Source organism: Macrobrachium rosenbergii, chromosome 51 (assembly GCF_040412425.1).
Source record: "Macrobrachium rosenbergii isolate ZJJX-2024 chromosome 51, ASM4041242v1, whole genome shotgun sequence".
In the NCBI taxonomy this organism is placed as follows: Eukaryota; Metazoa; Arthropoda; class Malacostraca; order Decapoda; family Palaemonidae; genus Macrobrachium; species Macrobrachium rosenbergii.
In genome coordinates, this window is record NC_089791.1 from 71091734 (window position 1) to 71119013 (window position 27280).

Consider the following 27280-nt stretch of genomic DNA (forward strand, 5'->3'; position numbering starts at 1 on the left):
CGAGTGATGTTATGCAGTGAATTTAAAAATATTTCTACAGTGAATAAGTATGAAATTCACTGATCGGAGAGAGAGAGAGAGAGAGATGATGTTGATAGTTTAAAATGATGAGCCATGAGACCAAGTAAATTGAAATGTAACCACAACAAACCTCCAAGATGTGGGAAAGGAAGGAGGAGCTAGAGGAATCACTATGAATGAAAAGGTCAGCAAAATTGACCTGATTTGTCCTTGCTAAAAGTGGGAGTTGAAATTGAACCATTAAGAGTAAAGTAGACGTCCTCAAAGAGGCGGAGTTTTATTCAACATAGGTCCAGAGTTCATTCTGATCAATATTTAGTTAGAGTTAACTTGAAACCCATTTGGGTAGGGTCTGTGTCGCTCTCCTCTCTGACATCAAAAATTTCTAAGTCCAGTGTGGCTGGCCGTGTGAACTAGTTTTAGTATTAAGAATAAAATACAAAGAAATAGTGCCCGACGAAATACTTAACCCCCTCCTGAAAACCAAATACCATTGTGAACCAGAACTTACCGAGTCCCCTGCGTTACTATCAAGTGAAGTCAACGGACAGAAACGGAGTCATTCATATGTGGTGCAACGCAATAACAAATAAAAAGTGCACCGCATAACATATCAATGTCTGCTATGACTTAAAACCTGAGTTGCTAGTTAGTCATCCTGGAAGAAACAAGAATAAACTGAGTTTCTCTCTCAATAGAATAAACAAAATACAGAATTTCTTTCTCTATGGAATAAACAGTTTATTCTTTGGCTCAGAAAGCATCATAGGTTTGTCTCTTATCAGAGTGACTGACAACAATTTCCTGACTTAACACTTGTGTACACAGACACAGGCCTCTGCCTGTCTACCCTTCTCACTGATAACATAAGTGGTTTCTAAAAATCTCTCTTGCATACCCATTTCCTTTGTGTTCACGCACCTGAGTACACACAGCTATGGAAACCCAAAATGCCAACCCTTGTAAGATTTGATTCTCCACATCTCCCACAAACATTATTAATGTTATCTCAGTCCATTTATGATGATCACAAAAGAAAACATATACAAGCATTGTACAAAGGCATACATACTATAAAATCACCTTGTTATATTTCACAACACATGAGAAATCTGAAAGAAACCTATCACAAAATTTACAGAAAACATATTACTTTCACATATCATAAGACATCATTAGAATATATATATATATATATATATATATATATATATATATATATATATATATATATATATATATATATATATATATATATATATATATATATATATATATATATATATATATATATGTCATCTCTTCCTCACATGAGATGCATCAGCATTTTCCTTGTCTTTAGTGAATTAACTCCATTACCATCATTATTGTTTTCAATTATAATTATGATTTTCACTTGCGAGTAGTATACCTTAGAAATTCATCTTGATGCAGGAAATTTTTAGTTTCTAAGAGTGGAACGCAATGTCTGTCTTTCATCATTTCTATATTTTATGGGGAACTTTAGTATCATTTTGTTGATTCTCATCATACCTTTGATTTGCTGTAGGTAAGCAATCACAGCCCTTTGCATATCTCAACATTTTCATGCAGATATTAAAAACTATAAAAAAATATAATTTCTAAGATGGTATAAACACTCAGTGTCACTACTCGTTCCTAGTACATCATGCAGCATAACTCGTGTCACCAGATTTCAGTGATTTTCGTTCGAAAGTCACTAAATGGCAACTCTTCCCTTCTTCACATTTCTAATGACGCTAATTTGCAGCGACGAAACATTTTTCAACTTCGCTCAAAAAAAGATACAGTTCACTAAGCATGGTTTTAAAGTATCAGTGCTATATTTTTTTTTTATCAAATATCAGTAATTTTTAATTATGGTAAATATGAAAAGACGTAAATACTTGAAGGATTTGACTTTTTAGCCACCATAGTAACGTATTTAACGTAATGAACGTATCGGAGATGTAGTTGTGGCCGTGGTCTAACCAGTCGTCGACTGTTGAAATAGCTCAGTTTGCCTCCTCTCACCTTACCCATGGGCCAAGTACTGTACACTTGGCGCTTCTCGATTATATCATTCTTATTAAGCCTATGAAGAAAATAATGACGGAAGTATACCACACCAAGACTGTGGAGGGATATCTCAACTCCTCTCTTATTGACACCCTTTATAAGTTGCAAAGATTTGACAAAACTATATATTGCTGCTATCTGAAATATAGCCTAGTGTGTTATAAAGCTAATAGCATAGGCCTAGGCACCTAAGCCATATTATTATTTATTATTATTATTATTATTATTATTATTATTATCATGTTGTTGTCATTCTGTAGAATTGCACATAATAGGCGTGGCTGATAATGTCCGACCTGCTTATATAGTCTTCCATTCCTAAAGTAAAAGTAAAATAATAAAAAAGTTAGAATTAATTGTATTTCTAATAGCGAAGATTGCTCTCCACCTCGTTCATTTATTTATTTATTATTTTCTCTTCAAACTGAAGAAACCCCTTGGGAGACTAGACCTAGGTAGCCTTGGCTATAGCCTAAGCTTTGACTTGCAATAATTTATTGCAGGTATCGAAATCATGATCCTGACTAACAATTGCTTTATACACAACACTACAAAAGCGAAAAGAAGTAATAACTTTGAATTCATATCCCAAATGCAACAATTTTATCATTAGACTATGCTCTGCTTAACTTTCTTTTTCACTGCATCGTGACGTCCTCTTTCACAGTTTCACTGTATCCAGACTGACGGTTCCACGACTCACAGGAGTCAAGGTGAGCCGAGGGACTCGTGCTACAGTAACGTATTTAGTTTTCGTTCTGAAATATTATTGTAGCATGAAATATTTTTGTTTTCACGATCCAATATATTTCAATGATAAGATTCCTACATAACAAGTGACCAACTTTTCCTCGTACATACAAATGTTTATAAAGTAAAATATAAGATTTAATACTAAGTGGCAACTTGAAACAAAGCTTGTCCAGTACAAGAATAAAAAAGTCACACGAGTTTTGCTGCGTACTGTACATGTACTTTGTATGATTTTTTGTTTATTAGCCTATCTAAGTGTTGTGAAATTCTCCCTTCTCTAAGTAGTGTTGATTTCGTGGTTTGAGAGTACACGCGAGCAGTGTTGCCAGATCATTTAAAAAAAATCTGTAAAAATCTGTAGATAGGAAACTGAATCTTAAAAAAAATCTGCAGGACCTTCATTTTATTCGTAAACACTATATTGCGTGTATTTACATATAGTTAGGATGAAATCTGGACAAATTAAAGATCATTCAGTCAATACTACCTTTATTTTCTGAACACCACAAAAATAATACACGGTATTTCCCAAGTTGCCAAAAATAACAAAAGGAAGTACACAACTCGTTTTACTCTACCAAACATATTCAAAACAAAACAGGTTACCGCTAATTTCTGTAGACTTCAAAACAAAAAATTAAAGAAGTTATGTGCTCTCTTAAACATGGCCAACTTAAATATTTGTTTCCCACTCAACAACAAAATTTAAATTTCTGTATTTTTAGGTTGTCGTACTTACTACAGCTACTTTAGACTTTCTTGCTCTTTTTAGTAAATAATTTGTTATATTAAAATCAAAACACGATTTATTTCTTAACATTTATTTTGAATGGAGCAAACCTGTAATTGTTTCCGTTGATAACCTGTTCCTTATCTCAGTTTTCACCCTATTTATAGTGTAAAAAAATCTTTCAACAACAGCATTTCAGTAGGGTAAACAATGAAGTTTGCACAAGTTTGATAAATCTGGAAACATCAATGTACTATCCATTTGCCTGAATGGTGCTAATTTATTCTAGAATAATTCTGGCGTCACATCAGGGTTAACATCAAGAGAATCACCAAGCAACCTCCGTTCAATGTAAATGCTCTGAATATCAGACTTCACTGCATATCCAAAGGGAGACACCAGATGAATTAAGGATGATAAATGTTTATTTAAAACAACTTTTTGACTTACACCCTTCAATACACCAACTGCTTCCGAGTCAAAAGGAATTCTTTTGTAAAACTAAGAGGCAACTTCCAAAAAAAAATTCCGACCAATTTGGCCTGAAATATTTTAGTTTTTGTGTATCATACAGAGTTTAATTTCATATCTCAATCCCTACTTTGATATCAAGAAAAACTTCTGCCAAGAGTTAGGAGTCTCCCGGTTCTCTTATCTTCATTTCCTTTACTTGTGTCTCAACAACGTTAGTCTTTCTGAAATGGCATTCCAAAAATGTTTTAAGAGCTGAAGCAACAGAAGTTTGTAAAATGTGTATTTCAGGTGACTCAGATCGCATTTATTTATTCAAGTTATAGAAAACTGGTAAAACAAAATCTAGATATAATAGATATAATTTGGTTATATGGTTGCTTAGTCTGTGCACAATGGATTCAGGACTAATAAGCTTATCAACCAGAACAGCATTTTCTTAAAATAATTTGTGAATGCATTGTACTGTTCAGTCAATATGGCCACAACCATAATCAGAGACAGTCATCTAGTTTGTGATGGATGAATAATTTATGTGACTTTACACTGGAAAACTTTTAAATCCTTCAAATTCTCCTTCATCCTTTGGGCTACAATGAAATTAACTAAATGTTCCCTAGCCAAGTCTTCTGAAGACCGAGGCAACTCAAGGCAAGCGTAAGATGCACATAATGCAAAAGAATGGTAGATGCACTTCATAATAAATAAGTCAGGAATATCATTCTTAAGTAAAGCAAAGCCTAACATATCCTGTTTATAAGGATTGTACTGGGTATTGGCAGTTACATACAATGATTATAATGATTATGTATTGCAGTGATCATACAATGTATTGGCAGTTACATATAATAATTATAATGATTATACAGTGCATTGGCAGTTGCATATAATGATTATAAAATATAATGATCATACAGTGTATTGGCAGTTGCATCTTTGAGTGGAATTAGTCCAAGAAAAGCGTTATTTACAGTGCCCTCTAATAGCACGCGAGCCACCATGCATAAATGCTTTATACAACCTTTGTCGGTTGATTCATCTACAATTAAAGAGAACTTATGCTCAATGAGGTGAGAATGATATTCCCTCTTAGTTAGTTTATTGACTAGCGCTGTTGTTTTTGTACGGACAAGTGTTATATTTTCTGCAATTTTAGAAGCAGTACACACTGTCTGAATCAACTTTGGTGAATGATCCGCGAAAGCTAATGGCAAGTTATGATCTGTGTGGTGAATACAATATGCTAGGATAAACAACTGCTTCCAGTGGTGCTTGCTATCACCCTGTATTGAATCAGTCTACAACCACCCTTTAACTGCAAGCTACAGAACATAAGACTGATCATTCATCCAACAAGTGATGTTGGGCTAGCAGAACTATTCATTCAGTGGTGAATGAACACATTAGAATAGGTAGGTTACTCTAGGTTAGCCAAGTAATCACTAGCCTAGATGTTACTTATGAACTGTAAAGTTTCTGAGGTACTTAGTACTATACTAAATCTGTATATTGACAGGTAGTGGCTTACTCCCACTGGTACAATCACCATAAGTTCTAAGCTTAGGCTAACAACCCAACGCCTACCATAGCTTGTTGACTTGATGCAAGATATAGCTACTACTATTAGGTCTAGGTTTAAATGAAAGCTTGTTACAAATTTATAACAAAATATAATTAAGAAAATATATATATATCTAGTACACCAAAATTACATCACAGGCTTTAATGCCTCACCTTGCTGAACATCACGTTTATTACTTAAATGTAACTGAAACAGATATATACCTAGTATGAAAATCAAGAGTCCACTTGGTAGGTAAGCAATGTAAACACGAAATAGGCTATCAGGGTACTCTAGTTAATGAAAATCTCAAACAAGTCAGTCATAGGTAGGTATTACTAAAGCTTATTAAAAAAGGTACTGAAATCTCAATGAATATAAGATTTACAAATATGATTCCCACAGCTACCAAGGTCTTGGAGATAGGACATGACTATCTTTTTCGAAAAAACATAGTCTTACAAACATGGAAGACTTATCTGTAGCTGTTCCAGACGCCTTCTGCCTGCCGGGAAACAACGACATTAGAAATGACTCGTGGCAAATAAGTCAGTTAAATAATGAGATAAGCGTTACAAAATGATATTGTCCCTTCATAAATTCAAATTAGCTTTACAAATTTAATACGTTCACTCATGACAAATGGAACATTACAATTTTGGTTTCATACTGATGATGACAAAGTTACAATAAAGTTACAATCTCAAATGTAAACTCAAGTACAGAAGGGCAATCTCATAACAAACTTTATGCCAAAATACACATTTTTTCATACAAACTAAAGTTCCAATGCTTCTGCAAACTTAAATTTCACTTTTAGGTTACACGAACAACAAAACAAATCAAGTCTTCAATCACAGAAAGTCTGCATGGATTCACACATACACAGAAATTGTGTGTGGTTTCTCAAATCACCACAATCTGCCTGTGTTGCCACGCGTAGGGGAATTCCCCTACGGTAGGGGATTTCAGGCTCTTGTAGGGGGTAAGGGATACCTACGGGGAAAATGACCTTATCGTAGGGGAATGTAGGGGAAAATTCCTGAATTTCTAATCATCAATCACTTTTTAGACTTGAAATTTTAATTATTCGTGTTGGTTGGGCATAGAGAGAGAGAGAGAGAGAGAGAGAGAGAGAGAGAGAGCTTGCTTCGTTAGCAATGCTATTGCCCATTTTTTATAGTACGAGTTTTCGAGGACTTGATTCGACCCCGTTAGTGACATTCTTTTTATTTCTATTAAGGTGTTGGTTTAAAATCATTAGAAGAAAATTGTAAAGAATTACATTTGAGTTTGTTTGTACTTTTAACTAAAATAAAATTGAAACTAGTAAGATATAACCTACGTAACGTTACTTTATAGTAAATGATAACTTCGTTACATACATGTTCATGTCACGAATCAAGGCAGTCATAACCGCCTGATGTTAGTGTTTAACGGGAAACATAGAAACTTTCGCAGTTTGGCTTGTACCCTCAGTGAGTGAAACACTGCTATCATTACGATCACTAACACTTTGCAATCCTAATCATGCCGAAAGCTGAAAAGAGTTATCGTTCCCAAAGATACAGGAAAGAATGGGAAAAAGAGAGTTGGGCTAAGGGATGGTTATCATCAGGAAGAAGTGGGGAAAAGGCTCATTGTACAGTTTGTGACAAAGAATTAGTGGCTGGTAAATCTGAACTTGTTGGGCATACAAAAACTTCTTCTCATATAAGGCTAGCTAAGCAAGTACAATCTAATCAGCCGATGACCTCATTTGTAGAATTAAAGGATGATAACAGAATTAAGGCAGAGTTGAATGTTGTAGCTAGGATAGTTAGAAAAAATCTTTCCTTTCAACTGTCTTGATGGTATAATCAGTACATTTCATTTTGTAGCTGATGATTCAAAAGCAATAGAAAATATGACTTGTAACTAAACCAAGGGGACATACCTCTTGACTGAATGCTTATCGCCCTATGCACATGAAAAGCTAATGCAAGAAATTAGTAAGGCTGGGGGAATTTCAGTACTGTGTGATAAGGCAACAGACATAACAATGAACAAAACATTTTGTGTTAATCTAAGATTTTTGAATAGTGAGACATTTGAACCAATTACTCGTTTCTATCGTCTCATACCTGTTAAAGATGGTACTACACAAGGACTTTTCGAGCTGCTGAAAGAAACCTTTGAAGAAGATGGTATTGGATGGGACAAAATAGTGGGTTATGCTTCTGATGGTGAAAATTTAATGCAGGGAGAGAAGAATTCGTTGTTCCTGCAAGAATTCGGTGTTAACTAAATTGAAAGAAGCTGTGCCAGATTTATTTGTCATGAAATGTTTTTGCCACACATTTCACTTGGTTGCAGGACATGCATGTGATAAAGCTCTGTCAAAAACTGCTGATCAGTTAATTCATGACGTTTATAATTATTTCAAATTATCTCCCAATCGGCAAGAGAGTTTTGAAGAGTTTCAGCACTTTGTGGAAGGTGAACCTCATAGATTATTGAAGCCTTGTCAGACAAGATGGTTGTCAATCTCTCAGTGTGTAGATCGTATACTTGAACAGTGGTCTGCACTAGAATTATATTTCACGGGAGAAGCTATTGCAGCAAAAGATTTGCCAGCAGACAGAATACTTCAAGCTTTAAAATCCCCATATATCAAAGCCACTCTTGAATTTACCAGCTTTGTTCTTGGTGATCTGGTTAGCTTAAATACACTCTTTCAGTCTAACAGCTTTAAACTTCATATGCTACTACCAGAAAGCGAGCGAGTCCTTAGGATGTTTGGTTCAAATTATATGAAAAGGAGAGTATTAGCTTCAAGGTATCAACATATGAGGATGAATCAAAATGGCTCCCATTGGATAAAGTCTATCCTGGTATACTTGCCAGTGAAACCATGTCAAAAATGAAGCCTCATGAAAGAGAGAGCTTTCTTTCACGGTGTAGGGATTGGTATAAGATTGCATGCTGCGAAATTCTGAAAAGGATTGATGTGCTGGATCCAGTCCTTGCAGCACTGAAAGATGTAAACCATGAATTAATTTTGAAGGATAAAGCTGAAATGACCTCGGCAGCTGTCTTGTTTCGAAAGCTACCACGTCTTCTACCTGATGCTGATGTGCAAATCATTGATCGACAATGGAGATCTATCTTAATTGATGAAGAGGTTAAGAAAGGGGATGGGAAAATAAGAGTATTGTGGAGTTTTGGAAGAATATGAGAGGAGTGCCTTCATACAAAGAACTGCCAACTTTCATGCTCAAGCTAACAGCCTTACCTCAAAGTACGGCAGAAGTTGAAAGAACCTTCTCTAAACTTAATAACAATAAAACAAAACTTCGAAATAAGCTCTCAGTTAAGACATTGGAATCAATAATCAAGACATGTGAGAGGTTCCCATCAAACTTTGTCATTGTACCATCTTTACGTAGGTTGTATTCAAATGCAAGATGTAACTTTGCCAAATATAAGATTTTGAGAGAGAAAATTGCGTTCTCAAGGAGTCAATCAGAAATGGATGGATTTCTACGAAATTATAACAATTTGTAATATGGGTGAAGTGTTATAATGGCGAAAAAGAATACGATTTAGCATCTAAGTTTGGTTAATTCTTAACCTCAATGTATTTTACTTGCTTTTCTTAATGCTATGTTATCAATTTTTGGAGCATAAGGGAAAACTGGAAAAATCACCTTGAGCTGTAGAGAAAATTAAAAGAGGATGCAACACTGATCTGCCGTGGCTGCAGACAAGTTCTTAACTCAGTTTTGTCATCAACATAGCTGATAACCTCTGAAATGACTAGGTTTGTAAAATTTTCTGACTTATAAAATAAAGAGGATTTTAGTCAGTTTTCCTGCTCTTAACTTTAGATGAAAAACAAAATAAGCAAATGCATCCCCCTTTGACTTTTATCCAACCTTTAAACAAGTGGTTGGTATGGACAAAAGTTTGATTGAAAAATTTTTTCCTAAACCTTAAGATGATCCTGTTCTCTTCTCTCGTTTTTATAGATAATATATAGACAGCTGAAAAAGAAAAGTTTATTTTAATTTGCGTATTTCCGAAAAGATGAAAAGGATATATCATTTCTATAGCATTAGCTTAAATACATTTTTAATATCAGTGTTGTGTAATAAATGATAAATGAACAAATCTATCTGAGAATAAACAAAATAGATAAGGTGATCATATGCAAAAAAAAAGCCAATCAAGATTTACCCAAAAAATTCCTATTATTTAGCAGGGAATAGTCAGTAGGAAGATAAGATTACCTCCATGGGAAATCAAAAGCCCTTTCAAAAATCTTATAGCGACATAGACTTCAGGCTTGTCTGGAAGCACATAACCGAAATGTCACATATGTCTAGTAGCTGTTTTCGTAAAACTTTTGGCAACAGGGCAGATCCACTAAAAGCCTCCAGAGAGATCTATTCGAGGGTGCAAGAGTACTAGTTACCAGTCCAAATGATTACCAGAACGGATTTGACTTCGTTCGGTCATGTTGAGCGTCGTGCATGAATGATGACACCACAGATTTGAGTTCCCGGAGTTGTGAAGTATGAAACTGATATCTCCGATAAAAGATATATTAAGCTATATAACATTAGGGAGATCTTGGATCGTTTAGTCTGTGCATCTTTTTTTAATTTATCATGCAGAACCTAAATACACAAGCATCTTGCTTTTTTTTTTTTTTTTTTGAGAACATGACAGGGCATGGGCCTACACGTCAATTTCTTATCGCAAATAGTTTTCTTCCAGTATCTGCTGGGAATACAGTAACTTTTAATTAATATAGTAGTTTCAACTCCACGACACATAATGCATAATATAAAGTGGAATGTACAGTACACGTATAAGCAAGTGCACATGCACAGACATGCGTCGAAGGCCATAGTAATTGTAACGCCACTTATATCACAGAGAATAAAAGTAAAACTTATGGGCACGTAGCCAATGCATTACATACAGATCAATCATAGGACTGTCTCAGCCTTACACACAACTATCAAACTGCTCTCAATGAAATATATTGAAAAAATATATTTACAAAAGGGATAACAAATTATATTACTGTGATGAGTAAATATAAGGCGGCTGTTGCATTTCCATGAAAATGAAGGCATCATAAGATGCTTAACGAAATAAGAAAAAATAAATGATAGCTGAAAAAGTTATGTATGAGACTAGAGGATCCAAACAAGTCTGCGAGTAGCCCATGATATTCATTTGCATTTGGGGGCATTCTTATAGGTTACCCTGTTGGACAAAAGGATACACGAGCCAGTAAATATTCTCTCTCTCTCTCTCTCTCTCTCTCTCTCTCTCTCTCTCTCTCTCTCTCTCTCTCTCTCTCTCTCTCTCTCTGTTGTTAGGAGAATATTCTAGCGTAGATTATATTCATAACGATCTCGATTACTTATAATTAAAACAAATGAACAAATTTCAATTGACAAGAGTAGGCAGATAATTCTTTACACCAGTATTTTATTCTGCAGTTGTAGGTCACCATATGAAAAGTTTTCGAAGACACAAAACTACAAGCACCATAAAACAATAAGAATAACCACAATAAAACGACTGAGTATAAGATAGGCCTATAATCCCAACACCATAATAAAATAAACCGACAAAAAGACATAGGACATTATAGGTCTACGTCCATTTTATGATCCTGTTATTTCGAAAGAAGATAACGTCCTTAAGAAAATTCTCAGCAAATTATATCCAATATTACTCGTAAAGCCTATTATACTGTAAAACTTTAAGTTAAAGATAGTCATATACAGGTTTTGTAGAGTGCAGTCACTGCTTGTCATCCCTCCGAATATGTAAACGAGTGCAATGAAATCGATTTAATGACTGTTAAAATGTATTAAAATTTCCTGAAATCAATATGAAATACCAGTCTGCATAGGTCTGAGAAAGTCTTTGTGTTAAGTTTAGAATGGTGAACACGCTTGACAGCATCAAACGGTAATTATCATTGTCCAGTGATTCAAGTGCACCGATTCGAACGCAGACATTCCTTGTGTCACCTCCGTATTCAGGTGAACCTCCTTTACGAAACACAACACTGTAGCATCGCGGAACACTCCTGACTTCGTTCATATTTTCCTTTTTTTTAACCACCTTTATTGAGATGCGTATTACGATTTTATTTCAGGGGATAATATAATGTTTCCTTTGATAATCTGCAGAACGTAATTCAGTTCGGTACAACAACCATTGCAATATTAATGAACATGAAAAGAACCACAGATTAACCAACTTTTCGAAACTATTGCCAGCCAATTAGCTCTAAGAGATGGTCATGACGTAAGCCGTGGGCGGGGCTTAACTGCAAAGAACGCTGGACTCTGCTATAGGCTTGGGTCATCGATATTGACCACTTCAGGTATCATGTTCCCTAGTCCTCTTTTCCCCACCTTTACTTGTACTAGAAATGTAGAATTTTCCTTGTGGGAATGGCTGAATTAAAATGCAGCGGGAAATGATGTGCGTGCATCATATTAAGCTTTTCCAATCAGGACAGCAATATAAGGATGCCGTAGCGCTACATCAGTGGTCTCATCAAAATAAGTACCCATATACTCCAAGGAGCGAGCACCTCGGACAAAGATTAAATGCAAGCCATGCACGTATATTGAGCATACACATACACCTAAGCTGTATAAGTAGGCCTATAATGTATGTATCATCTGTAAAACAGGGCGACACTTAGTTTGGAATCAATTTGTCATTTGACTGCAAATCCTGGATTTACGTTCACCATTGCCAACAATTTTTCATATTTTGAATGACTCTTCACTATATTATTAGGCTTCAGTTGAGGATTTTTCTTTTGAAATATTATGGGTCCACCTACGATAAGTTTGCAGTTAATTACTTTAATATCTTAGGTTAACGTTTTCACTACAAAACACCAAATTGGTAGCTAGCATGATATTCAATGGTGAGTGCAAATATTTCCACCAATCAGTTTATATTAGTCTTCCTCATTAACATATTCACGAAACATTCAACTCTGCGTATGTCAGGAAAAAGACACACAAAATACTATAATTAATGTTTCCCTAATCTTCAGCCTCAAAGACATAAAATTGCATTTATCTGTATATCTTCCAGTAATTTTTACAAGTCCATTAACATTCCAAAATAATAGATGAATAATTGTGCAATCTCTCATAACAATGCCCTTACCGCTTCCCTGTGTGAGCCAAGCTCAACAGACATTTTTTCGGCTCTGGGACCAATTGTCACCTTCCTGGATGGCCGTGCAACATATTACATGACAAGTCACTCACTAATACATGAATATTACAACTGCTTTACCCGTTCCGACCAAGAAAATGTGAAAATTGTACCAGCAATGTATATTTCACTGTAATCCTTACAGCACCGATACATAAGGAGTAAAATTGCCTGCTACTCCGTCCAGTTGTCAGCCGCTCTCCTGAAATATTCATGTCAGGATCTGGAAATCCGAAACATGCAAAAAATCTGAATGAAGATTTCATATTAATCTGGAGATCTGGCAACATTGACTGTGTGACGCGAGTACCTCATTACCATTGGACAGTATGACAAATAGTCGGTAGGCTGAAATAATTTTCTCAATGGAATATGCGCACATGACCTCTTTATTTCTGAATCTTCCTTTCTCTTTGTCATTTCCTTAGGAGCTTTACGCCGATTGCCTAATTTATATTTGATTTTGCATAGGTAAGTTTTTCAGCTAACGAACAGCTGGCCGCAAGTTTCAATGTATGCAATAAACGCACATAAGTATATACATATAGCCTATGCCAAAAAGAGAAAGACAGCAGTCACCGTGCGCTCAGGATGACGATAAGGAGATCGTTGTCATCTACAATTCCTGGTAAGCCAAATCATTTATCTGTCTAGCCAAAAACACCACTGTATCATTTTAAATGTCATAAATTGTTCATTTGAGCGCAGTAATCTTCAGGCCATCGAAAAATAAATTTTTATATATAGTATATGTTAGAGGTGAGCCTTAAATCCTATGAGAGCAAGTTATCTCAAAGCGTGGAGAACAAGCATTTGAAACTGCATTGTCAGATACATCCTTTATGAATAATTAATATTTTTTTTATATATTTCCTGGGAGAATAATACAACTGTTTTTCTTTTTTGGTCTGAGGGGGCACCGCCCCATCCTTGGCTAACGTTCTTGCTAATGAAAATAGCCTACACTGCACGCTTCCTGTATACAATGAATACTCAAACAGTCGTTTTATATATATATATATATATATATATATATATATATATATATATATATATATATATATATATATATATATATATATATATATATATATATATATATATATATTACGATTGGAGGAGACCACCCACTAACCGCAAATTGAAGTGGAAGAGGAAGTACAGCAACATAGCCTACGGTATATTAAGCAAAGAACCCTAACCGATTTGGCGAATGAATCTTAACTCGGGAACTTCACGATACACTGTAGTCTCCAGTTCCTTGGTCCGAAAACATCATCCTATAATCTTCAATGCATAAGTCTTCCGTTGAACCTGCTTTTTAGTTTGATTAGGAATTCGCTAACATGCTTAAGCTTTTCCAATAAAACAAAAATAAAACATCGGCGACTAGTCATGACCATAAATGGTTACAAAGAATTCATTCTCTGTCACATTTCTCTCCACGCGTTAGGTACCGTTAGACGAAACAGGAGAATCTCCAGCCCGGCCAGGGGTTAGTAACCGCTGGAACGGTGAGTTGTGTGGATGTTGCAAGAGGATAGCCAGGATTCTTTGATAGCCAACCACCCTTAGCGGCCAACTTCAACTCGTAGTGCGCGAAATCGTGCAAAAGTGACAGAGAAGTAAGTTTTTTTTTTTTTTTTTTTTGTATTTTGTGCGTAAATTTACTTGGATCCCTAATACTGGATTTAACTAACAGGCGAACAAGTTATGTGAAATGAAACTCCTGCGTTGGATATCTGCTCATAAATAATGAGTCCGGTAAGGCTAGATTTATTACCAACAGATACGGCTTTCTTTGCATGGTTATACATAGCGCACAGGAAAAAATTTAAAAAGGAAAACCGGTAAATGTCAAATATAATGAATTAGAGGGTGGAAATCGCATTAGGTTACCGTCACATTTTTATTACTTCGTTATCTTCAGCTTTAATTTAATGGCAACCGCAATCTGAATTCTGTTATTTGCCCAAAATGTTAGTGTAACACCAGTTACAAATCGACATGATGCATATTTTTGACAACTGACAGATATGTGACTATTTTGATATTTTATACTTAATACAAGCTTTCGATAAAGTAGAAAAGTAAAACCACACATATATATAATATATTTATATATATATATATATATATATATATATATATATATATATATATATATATATATATATATATATATATATATATATATATGTGTGTGTGTGTGTGTGTGTGTGTATGTGTTTCGTGTGTACTTTTATCTATTTATATATATCTACAATATATATGTATATATGCAAATGCATCTCTCTCTCTCTTTCTATACATATATATGTGTGTGTTTGCGTCTGTGTGTGTGTGAGCTTGCCTTGGGCTCGAGCACGTGTGTATAATCTTGCTATATGGTGCAGTTTTACATGAGGAAGATTTTTGTACTGGAATGTCAGTCTGGTCATATAAGATATAATATATATATATATATATATATATATATATATATATATATATATATATATATATATATATATATATATATATATATATATATATATAATATATATATATATATATATATATATATATATATATATATATATATATATATATATATATATATATATATATTTTCATATGTATATATATATACAGTATATGTATATTTTTAGTTGATAATAAGTCCATATATCCCGGGGCCGACTGCGTTAGTATGTCACTATAGTATGATTCCTCGTCAAACGTCGCTGGTTCAGATTGACATTACACGGAAATAATATATTTTCATTATCATTATCTAAAAATTTTTAGTTGATAATAAGTCCACCGTATGGGCACGACTGCGTTAGTGTGTCACTGTAGTCCTAATTCCTCGTTCGCTGGTTGAGGTACGGAGTGAATTGATTATTAACTAACGTTTCCCTTGTAGCTTTATATTGTATATGAATCACGGTGATGTGATAAATAGTCATATATATATATATATATATAATATATATATATATATATATATATATATATATATATATATATATAGATAGAAATAATCAACACACAGTCACGTGTGGAACAGAAATAAATTTCTGACTCACGTCAGGATTGAACCCAGGTCTTTCAGGTGGAAGGCAAGGGCGCTATCCACTAAGCCATACAAGTCTAAAAAAGTTGGAACCTGAGAGCAACTGCACCCAAGGAATTACCTGGGCAAGCTAACTGCTTGCATACCAGCGAGTTTTCCCCAGCTTCCTGACTTAGCAATGACCCAATAGACAGCATTTCATTGAATTATCCCTTCTGAGTGAATAAGATAGAAATAATCAACACACAATCACGTGTGGAACAGAAATAAATTTCTGACTCACATCGGGATTGAACCCAGGTCTTTCAGGTGGAAGTCAAGGGCGCTATCCACTAAGCCATACAAGTCTAAAAGAAGTTGGAACCTGAGAGCAACTGCACCCAAGCAGTTAGCTTGCCCAGGTAATTCCATAGGGTGTTTCGAAATTAGAGCACCCCCCCCTCTACAGCATAAACTACAATTGATATAAACAAAAACGAAAGTAATTCAGAACAGGTATTTATTTAAGTTTCTCTCTGAGTATTTAATATTTCATGTGGCCTCCATCTGCCTGTACCACAGCCTGCATTCTTGAGGGGTATGATTTCAGCAAATCGCAAAAAATCTGAGACTCAAACTCCGTTTCCCAGAGCACTTCGGTCACCTCTCCTCGCAGGTCGTCGAGGCTTGGTATACCATCACAGTTCACTGTGCGTGCTTCAGCACGAGGGGAGCTACCTGGAAATTCACTTGATGAGAAGAAATCGATACCACTGTTTTGGAGCAGCTCCTGTGTCTGAAGAGCCTTGACACATGGTGCCTTATCATGCAAAAATGTGACTTCTTCAACAGATAACACATTTTCAGGATCTTTGAGGAAAGGAAATACTCCACCAGTAAGCACAGTTTCTCTGAAGTATTCACCATTCCATGACTGTCCTTTTTCTTTGATGATCCACATCAACTGTTTGGCTGTGAAACAGAGAAAAATTCCCAAACATTCAGGAAATTTCACAACTTGGTGATAGTGCACGTCATCGCTGATATCATCGAACTTTGCAGCCCAAATGATGTCATTTTTATGATTTGGCTTCCTGACTGTGTAAATGAAGAATTCATCTGATGTGGCAACATGGAGAAAGTCAGCTTCATCCCAATCTTTAAGAAATGAACCACAAAACCATGCATGGTCTTCTCTCTGTTGCTGAGTGATGTTGGGCTTGCTGATAACATGAAATGGCTTGATACCAGATTTTTTCAACTCATGACATACAGCACTATAACTTCTCTTCTTTCCCCTTATTGTTTCTAGTTCAAGCACCAATTTATGTAAAGACTTTCTTGGTCTACCAACTACCTCAGCTATGATGTCTTTTGACTCCTGAGAAAGGACTTCAGGCCTTCCAAGATTCTCACTCTTTTCGCTATGACAGTCATATGGATTTTTGTTCCAGTTTCTTTTAACAAAGGATTCATCTCTTTTAAAATATTTAGCTATCCAGGAACATGAAATGAAGGATGCACTAGCATCTCTGGCCTCTCTGAAGGTTATAGCCCAGATTCGGTCAATGTATCTGATTTCCTCCGAGTCGTTAGCCATGGCTGTATCTAACTCCGTCACTCAGTCTGAAAACACAAGAAATGTAAAATGAAAAATAGCTTAATAGAAACTTAAAATAATGTACTTGGAGATAGGCTATAGTAGAAAACTTCGTAACTTTCCATTTGTTCTGTGGAAGGTGGGGCTCTAGGTTGAAAATATATACATATTATTTATATTAAACATATATATATATATATATATATATATATATATATATATATATATATATATATATATATATATATATATATATATATATATATATATATATATATATATATATATATATATATATATATATATATATATATATATAATTCTAATAGCCACAATGTGGCCATTAGAATTACATATGTGTCTGGTAAAAGTGAAAGTGATTCTATATATATATATATTATATATATATATATATATATATATATATATATATGTATATATATATATATATATATATATATATATATATATATATATATATATATATATATATATATATATATATATATATATATATATATATATATATTATTCACAATGCGTATCAATACATGGTTATTACACAACTAATCTCAAACTTCAAAATATATATACCTCACTTCAGCCAGATACCTGAACTCTCAAAACATTAATTATTATGACTGAGTACTCTAAAGGTAACAGTGATCCCTTAAGAAAAAACTTATTTATCAGTCACTTGAAAAATCAAACTAAGTTTATCAGAATATGTGTGAGGTATCAAAATTTAAACTAGAAATATTCTAGAGTAAAAGGGCATCACTACATCAAACAACTCTAATTGTTTCCCTGGTCTTAATTCACTTTAGCAAAACTAAAAGAACAAAACATGTTTATCATTTTGCCTTATGCACACACAATCAATCCTATTCACTGGAGGTCAATAAATGAAACACTGTTTTTCTAAAAAATATTAAATACAAAATTTTATTTTTAAATTCAAAGTTTATAATTAGAATTCACAATCTGAAAAATTTATTATTACTTGAAAATAACACAACACTTAATTAGTTCTTGAATTAAATTATGAAACAAAACTAATTCACAAAAACTTTATCAGGAGTTTAAATCAATCAAGCAAAATTTAAACTATCAAGAATTACTCAAGATTTGAAAAGAAAATCTTATAAATGAAATATTAAATCAAGTATGCAATGTTAAATTACCAAGAAATATTTAAAATGCTACTTAAATAAATGTTACATCACAAACACAAAAAAGTTGAAAATAAGAAGATATTGTAAATAGAAAAACACATAAAAATACACATAAGATTTATCAATAATATTTTCACTTGGTCAAAATTTCCTAACTTCTCATACCATGATATTTGTAAGTAAAATTCACGTTACCTTACACAAACTTGTGAAAACCTCTGTAAAATCTCTTACTGCAGCTGCGTTACCACAAAACACACTTTTTTACCAGGCACCGTTACAAATTAAATAACTTTACTAAATTCAGGTCTCAAAAGTTAATGCTAATACGTGATCACAAAACACTACGTCAAAAGTAATCTCTTTCTAAGAAGAGAGAGAGAGAGAGAGAGGGAACCCAGCTAACTGGTCTCGGAAATCAGAATGAAACAGATTTTAGAATTCCAGTAGCATGTGAAACAATTACATTATGTCATTAAAGCATTTTGGGTGTGGAATACAAAAGTTCTAGAAATTTCTAGAAGGAGAGTTACATCATCCCAGCAAAACGTTTACAAAAAGTTGATCAGGACACGTGACTCGAACACTCAAACATGTAACAACATGAAATCACTCGTCTTGAGCTCGTGTGGGACGAATCGGCATTTGTTATCCAAACCTGTCACCAGGTTAACCAAACAAAGCATTCTCTCTTATCTCAACTGATGACAATTGAAATGAAACAAGTCTTTGCTGGACACACACGTGTTCATACACTACTCTTTTATCAAGAAAGATGTTATTCACTCTAAATTATGGTACTATTAAAATTGTATTATCAATTCTAAATTACGCTATTAAGTTACTTAATCATTAGTTCTTTTGAGATCTGATGCCAAACTAAATATGACACTTCAACAATCATCATCATTACACATAACACATGAAAAAAAGTAAATATGTCAAAATTATAGGATATATGTATTACAAGGCAACATCATGAAATTCCTCCCCCAAGAAGATTACTTATCCCGGATTTGAATCGAATGATTCACAATGGGATAAATAATCTGCTATGACATTATCTTTTCCTGAAATGTGTTTAACTCTTACATTATATGGTTGCAGGCATAAAGACCACCTGGTCAGTGTCATATTATTATTTTTCATCTTATTGATGAATGAGATTCGGTTGTGATCTGACAACACTAAAATTTCTTCATTCCTAGGTCGTTTCACATACACTTCAAATTTTTTCAATGCTGTGATTAATGCTAATGTTTCTTTTTCGATTGTTGAGTAAGTTTTCTGATACTTTTTCAACTTTAAAGACATGAAACATACTGGATGGAAGATTCTGTTGTCATCTTCTTGAAGTAGAACAGCTCCAATTCCACAGTCGGATGCATCAACTTGTATAACAAACTTTTTACTGAAGTCTGGAGCTTGAATGTCTTGAAGTTAATATGGCTTTAACCTTCTCAAATGATTCTTGACACTCTGGAGTCCAAACAAACTTTCTTTTTGGACTGGCTAAGTCAGTTAAGGGAGCTACTATGGCTGAGAAATTTGGACAGAATCTGTGATAAAATCCAGCCATGCCTAAAAATCTTTGTAGCTGTTTCCTCGTAGCAGGAGGGGTAGCCTTATGGATACCTTCTACATTAGCATCAATAGGAGCGAGAAGGCCTTTTCCAACTTCAAATCCTAGATACTGTACAGTTGCCTTTCCAAACTCAGTTTTTTGTATGTTGATTGTTAGTCCTGCTTCCCGTAGATTCTTAAACACTTTCCTTAATATCTTCAGATGTTCTTCCCATGTATTAGAATAAATCACAGTGTCATCAAGGAATACACCCACTCCTTCTATTGATCCTAGTAGTTGATCCATCACTCGCTGGAATGTTGCAGGTGCATTCATCAGACCAAACGGCAAAACATTGTATTGATACAGTCCAAAAGGAGTAATGAAAGCTGACAGCAACTTAGCATTCTCATCTAAGGGAATTTGATAATATCCTTTCAACAAGTCTATCTTGGAAATAAATTTGGCTTGTCCAATATTATCAAGTAATTGATCAATAAGAGGCAAGGAATAATTGTAAACCACACTGATGGAATTCAGTTTCCTATAATCAGTGCACATCCTAAATCTCCCTCTGGTTTCTTTACTAACACACAAGGAGAACTATAATGACTTGAACTGGGTTCTGCTAATCCATGCTGCAACAAATATTCAACTTCTTTTTTCAAAACATCTCGGTGAAAAGGTGATAAACGATAAGCTCTCAGTTTAAAAGGTTTTCCATCTTCTCTCATGCTTTGTCAGATTGGTATGCCTAGGTACATCTGCAAAAATTTCAGGGAAACTTTGAATCACTTCACTTAATTCACTACTTTGCTCAACACTCAGATGTTTTAGTTTATCTTCCAAATTTTCTAATATTGAAGAATTGCTCATCTTGCTTTCAGCTCCCAATTCGTAGCTATCATCGTCCTCTGTAGATGAAGTTGTCTGTGTTATTGATATTGTTTCAGTTTTAGTCTCTGAGAAGTAAGGTTTCAAAAGATTCACATGTATCTTCCTCTGTCGTTTCCTTCTTCCTGGTGTTTCAATCACATAAGTTCAATCACTTAACTTCTCTATTATCCTATAAGGACCTTGAAACTTATTGGTAAGGGGAAATCTTTTCAACAGTAAGAACACTAGAACTTGCTGTCCAATACCAAAATTTCTTAGCTTAGTCTTAGCATCATATTTTCTTTTCATTTTCTCTTGACTTATTTTCAAATTTTGTAAAGAGAATTTTCTAATTTCTCTTAACCTTTTCCTCAAATTCTTCACACATTCTCCTTGGATTTCCTCTTGATTTTCTTCCCAATTCTCTGCAAGAATCTTCAATGGACCTCTAATGTCTCGACCAAAAATCATTTCATATGGTGAACATCCCATACTTTCTTGATGAGCATTCCTAACTTCAAATAACATGAAGGGTAAACCAGTATCCAATTCTCTTCCTGATTCATTACAATACTTAGTTAACATACTTTTCAATGTCTGGTGGAACCTTTCCAAGGCTCCTTCAGTGTCTGGATGATAAGCAGTTGATAACTGCTGTTTTACTCCTAACAAGCTCATCACATCCTGGAATAATTTTGAAGTAAAGTTCGTTCCTCTATCACATTGCACAATTTCTGGTATTCCAAACTTGGAGAAAAATTCCATCAACTTCTCAGCAATTACCTTTGCACTTATACTTCTTACAGGAATCACCTCAGGATACCTAGTCACTGGACACATTAATGTTAACAGATATTCATTTCCTTTCTTTGTTTTTGGAAGTGGCCCAACCACATCTATAATTACCTTGCTAAAGGGTTCTCCTCTAACTTCTATGGGATGTAGGGGTGCTTTCTGAATGGTTTCATTCGGTTTTCCAGCTATCTGGCATGTGTGACACTCTGCAAAATCTGCTAACATCCTTGTGAAGTTCAGGCCAGAAAAAATACTTCATAATCTTCTCAACAGTCTTCCTGATTCCCATATGTCCAGACTCGTGTGCTACTGCTACAACTTGTTTCCTTAATGGATATGGAATCAAAATTTGATGATATTCACCCCATTCAGCATTTCCTGGTGTATCTACAGGTCGATGCTTCCTCATTAGCAATCCTTCCTTTAGATAATAACAGGTGGAGGTTTGTTGCATCTCTTCTTGATCAACAACTCTGAAGAACAGATCAGCCAACGTTGTATCCCTCTTCTGCAGTTTCATTAGCTTCTCTCTAGTCACTTGACCAACTTCAAGGGCTGAATTCTCCATATCTGTTAACTCTGCTTCTGTAGTTTCCCTACTATCTTCAGGAACACTTTGACTACTTGGAGTCTCTTTAATAACAACAGAATTCTCTTCTTGGGAAATCTCTTCATTACTAACACTAGGGGAAACTTCACTTTCCTGGAACAGCGCTTCTAAGCTTAAAGATCCTTCACTTGATCCTTTTGGTGCAGGTAAATTCTCAGTATCTTCACATACACCTGGTAGTTACACAACTTGGAAACAGGTGGAGGTTATTCTTCTCTAAATCTACAGTAGGACTAACCCTTAAAGGTTTGTCTGTCACTATAGGACAAGGAACAAATGGTACACCACCAACTTCATTACCCAGTAAAACATGTACACCTTCAACAGCTAGTGAGTCCTTTACAGCAAAATCAACATTCCCTGTCACCAGTTCACAGGACAAATGCAAGGAGCATATAGGAGTTACCTCTTATCCTCCTATACCCTTGAAAATAACTGAATCTCCAGTGGGATTCTTCTCCAACTGTGGGTGAGCACCACAAACTACCACACTATGGTTACTCCCCGTATCACGTAATACCTTGACTGGTACCTGCACACTTCCTCCTTGAGTTGTCAGAGTACCTTCATAGATATATGGCTTAAAAGCCTCCAAGCTGCTCAACCACTCACTGCTTGAAGTTACATTTCCACTGGTTGCTAAACACTCCGCTTGTTTAGTCTCAGTCTTCCCAACTGTCTCAGTCTTCCCCACTTTGCTCTTCGTAGTTTGCGTCACCTGCTTACCTTTAACCACTTGACCAACTGGTTTGTTCTGCTGTTGTGTCTGATAACAATCTCGACTGTAGTGTCCTACTCTTCCACACTTGTAGCAGACAACATTAGTCTTCTGTATCTGTCTTGAAAACAGACTGGATGATGAGGATTTAACATTCAATTGCTGAGGGGTGTTACCTGGCTTTGTATTGGCATAGCCACTAGAAGGATTTCCAGTTGTAATGTTCCTGAAATTTGGATGAGACCTGAAACCTGTGTGTTGCTGGTTCTGGTACTTGACATTATAATTTCTTTTGCTATAAATGATATTGTGGTCTTCGCTTAATGTAGCAGCTTTGTCAAGTTTCTTAACCTCTCTCTCTCTTAAATAGGCTCTTATGTGTTCAGGAATTCCTCTAAGATATTGTTCTAGGACTACTAACTCCTTAAGTTCGTCCATAGATTTAACTTTAGCAGCCTCCAACCATCGTTTAAAACATCTTCTTACTCTGTAGGCATAATCCAAGAAAGTTACCTTGTCATCCTTTCTCAAAGATCTGAATCATTCATTATAATATTCAGGGGTCATCTGGTAAACTTGTAGCACATTGTGTTTGAGTACCTTGTACACTTTACACTGATCAGCTGATAAGGCTAAATAGGCACTTCTTCCTTTACCAATGAGTACACTCTGTAACAAGACCGACCATTTATCTTCTGTCCATCCCATACCTGAAGCCACTTTTTCAAAGTGATCAAAAAACTCATCTGGAGCGTCTTCTGTAAACTTTGGAATTAACTTCTGCACCCTTACTACATCAAATACAGGGTCTGAATTACCTTGAGTAGGGTTAGACGGTGTTACAGGTAATGTGGATTGAGCTTTTATTAACTCCATCTCCCTTTCATGTCTTGCTCTTTCTCTTTCTTCTTCTGCTGCTTTTTCTTCTTCTCTTTTCTTTCTTTCTCTTTTCTCTCTATCTTCTCTTTCTCTTTCTGCCTGCATTTTCTCTCTTTCAGCCTGCATCTTCAGCTTAATCAAATTTTCTTCTGCTTCTGTTCGTCTAAGTTCTGCTTCTGCATCACTTTCTCTTTCTTTTGCTCATGCTTATTTATAAATTCTGCCTCAGCTGCATTCAACAACTCATGTGCCTCTCCTAACTCTTCATCTATTTTGCCAGAGTCCATCAATGCTTGGATTGCAATATATTTGATTTGTGCCTTAATCATACCACTAGACACATTACCCCCACATGCCACTGCTAAAGCAATCCACTGTGCCTTAGTCAGGTTGGATTCAGATAACTCTTGGATGGAAGGAGTTGCTAAAAACTTCTGAACATCGAACAGAGCCATTTTCTCTAAGTTACTCAACTAAATAATTCACAATACAAAGCAAAAAAATAACTATTTGGTCACTCTCCTATCAAAATATATCCCTAACACCACCAGTATAAACCATAAACCAGAGTGATATTTTGTTTTGTTCCCGGGTCTCTGGGCATCAAATAATATAATGTCACGATGCGTATCAAGTACCTGGTTATTACATAACTAATCTCAAAATTCAAAATATATATACCTCACTTCAGCCAGATACCTGAACTCTCTTAACATTAATTATTACGACTGAGTACTCTAAAGGTAACAGTGATTCCCTTAAGAAAAAACTCATTTATCAATCACTTGAAAAATCAGACTAAGTTTATCAGAATACGTGTGAGGTATCAAAATTTAAACTAGAAATATTCTAGAGTAAAAGGGCATCACTCCATCAAACAACTCTAATTGTTTCCCTAGTCTTAATTCACATTAGCAAAACTAAAAGAACAAAACATGTTTATCACTTTGCCTTATGCACACACAATCAATCCTATTCACTGGCGGTCAATAGATGAAACACTGTTTTTCTAAAAAAATATTAAATACAGACTTTTATTTTTAAATTCAAAGTTTATCATTAGAATTCATAATCTGAAAAATTTATTATTACTTGAAAATAACACAACACTTAATTAGTTCTTGAATTAAATTATGAAACAAAACTAATTCACAAAAACTTTATCAGGAATTTAAATCAATCAAGCAAAATTTAAACTATCAAGAATTACTCAAGATTTGAAAAGAAAATCTTATAAATGAAATATTAAATCAAGTATGCAATGTTAAATTACCAAGAAATATTTAAAATGCTACTTAAATAAATGTTACATCACAAACACAAAAAAGTTGAAAATAAGAAGATATTGTAAATAGAAAAACACATAAAAATACACATAAGATTTATCAATAATATTTTCACTTGGTCAAAATTTCCTAACTTCTCATACCATGATATTTGTAAGTAAAATTCACGTTACCTTACACAAACTTGTGAAAACCTCTGTAAAATCTCTTGCTGAAGCTGCGTTACCACAAAACACACTTTTTTACCAGGCACCGTTACAAATTAAATAACTTTACTAAATTCAGATCTCAAAAGTTAATGCTAATACGTGACCACAAAACACTACGTTAAAAGTAATCTCTTTCTAAGAACGAGAGAGAGAGAGAGAGGGAACCAAAGCAACTGGTCTCAGAAATCAGAATGAAACAGATTTTAGAATTCCAGTAACACGTGAAACAATTACATTATGTCATTAAAGCATTTTGGGTGCGAGATACAAAAGTTCTAGAAGCAGGGAGGTGACGTCATTAAAGCATTTTCAGTGCGAGATACCATAGAGAAATTTCTAGAAAGAAAGTTACATCATCCCAGCAAAACGTTTTGAAAAGTGGTGTATGTGACTCGAACAATGCATGTAACAACATGAAATCACTCGTCTTGAGCTCGTATGGGACGAATCGGCATTTGTTATCCAAACCTGTCACCAGGTTAACCAAACAAAGCGTTCTCTCTTATCTCAGCTGATGACAACTGAAATGAAACAAGTCTTTGCTGGACGCACACGTGTTTATATACTACGCTTTTATCAAGAAAGATATTATTCATTCTAAATTATGTTACTATTAAAATTGTATTATCAATTCTAAATTACGCTATTAAGTTACTTAATCATTAGTTCTTTTGAGATCTGATGCCAAATTAAATATGACACTTCAACAATCATCATCATTACACATAACACATGAAAAAAAGTAAATATGTCAAAATTATAAGAGGATATATGTATTACAAGGCAACATCATGAAAATATATATATATATATATATATATATATATATATATATATATATATATATATATATATATATATATATATATATATATATATATATATATATATATATATATATATATATGTGTGTGTGTGTGTGTGTGTGTGTGTAAATATATATATATATATATATATATATATATATATATATATATATATATATATATATATATATATATATATATATATATATATATATATATATATATATATATATATATATATATATATATTTATATATTTCCTGGTGCAGGTGGTTCTTATGACTCCACATTTATTACTTTACTCGAAAATGGCCTTGCAAGATACACAGGGCATATAAAACACAAACAAAAAAAAAGTAGTACACAGAGCGGAGGGCTCTTTCTCAAAGGGAAATGCGTAAAACACGTGGATATAAAAATAGTTATTTTTTATAGCACACAAGATCAAAGGGAAAATTAACTGAAAACACGTTAAATTACTGCTGCAGAAGTCCTCCCAAAGGGGGGGGGAGCTTGGGAATGCCAGGAACACGGACCAAGGATAATTCTGCTACAGTCGTCCTGCTGAAACGATATTAGGACCCAGGAAACAAATCTAATGCTCGAATTTGGGGAATGAATTACTTGGGGGTGCACTGAAGGCGCCAAGGACTCCCTGAGGCGTTACTTGTGACTCAGAGGAAAGAAGCAGTGAACACGTGGGCCGGGCTTGAACCAAGAAACATCAGGGAATACAAAGTTATAGGCCCAGAAGTTAATAAATGCAAAAGGTCGAAGTAATGTGACTAGCAACTCGTTTTGGGTACTTTACCACATTTGTAGGGGCGTAAGGCTGACGACGTCTTCTGCCAGGGAC

General features: G+C 34.5%; 1 long non-coding RNA gene across 1 annotated transcript in view; it reads left to right on the plus strand.

Moving 5' to 3' along the window:
• The first annotated feature begins 14341 nt into the window (after positions 1 to 14341).
• The window catches only part of LOC136833574 (uncharacterized), a 160612-nt gene continuing 147673 nt past the window's right edge, over positions 14342 to 27280 (plus strand). The window contains exon 1 of the long non-coding RNA XR_010851520.1: positions 14342 to 14494. This is a non-coding gene — a long non-coding RNA (uncharacterized lncRNA). The remainder of the gene's footprint in view (positions 14495 to 27280) is intronic.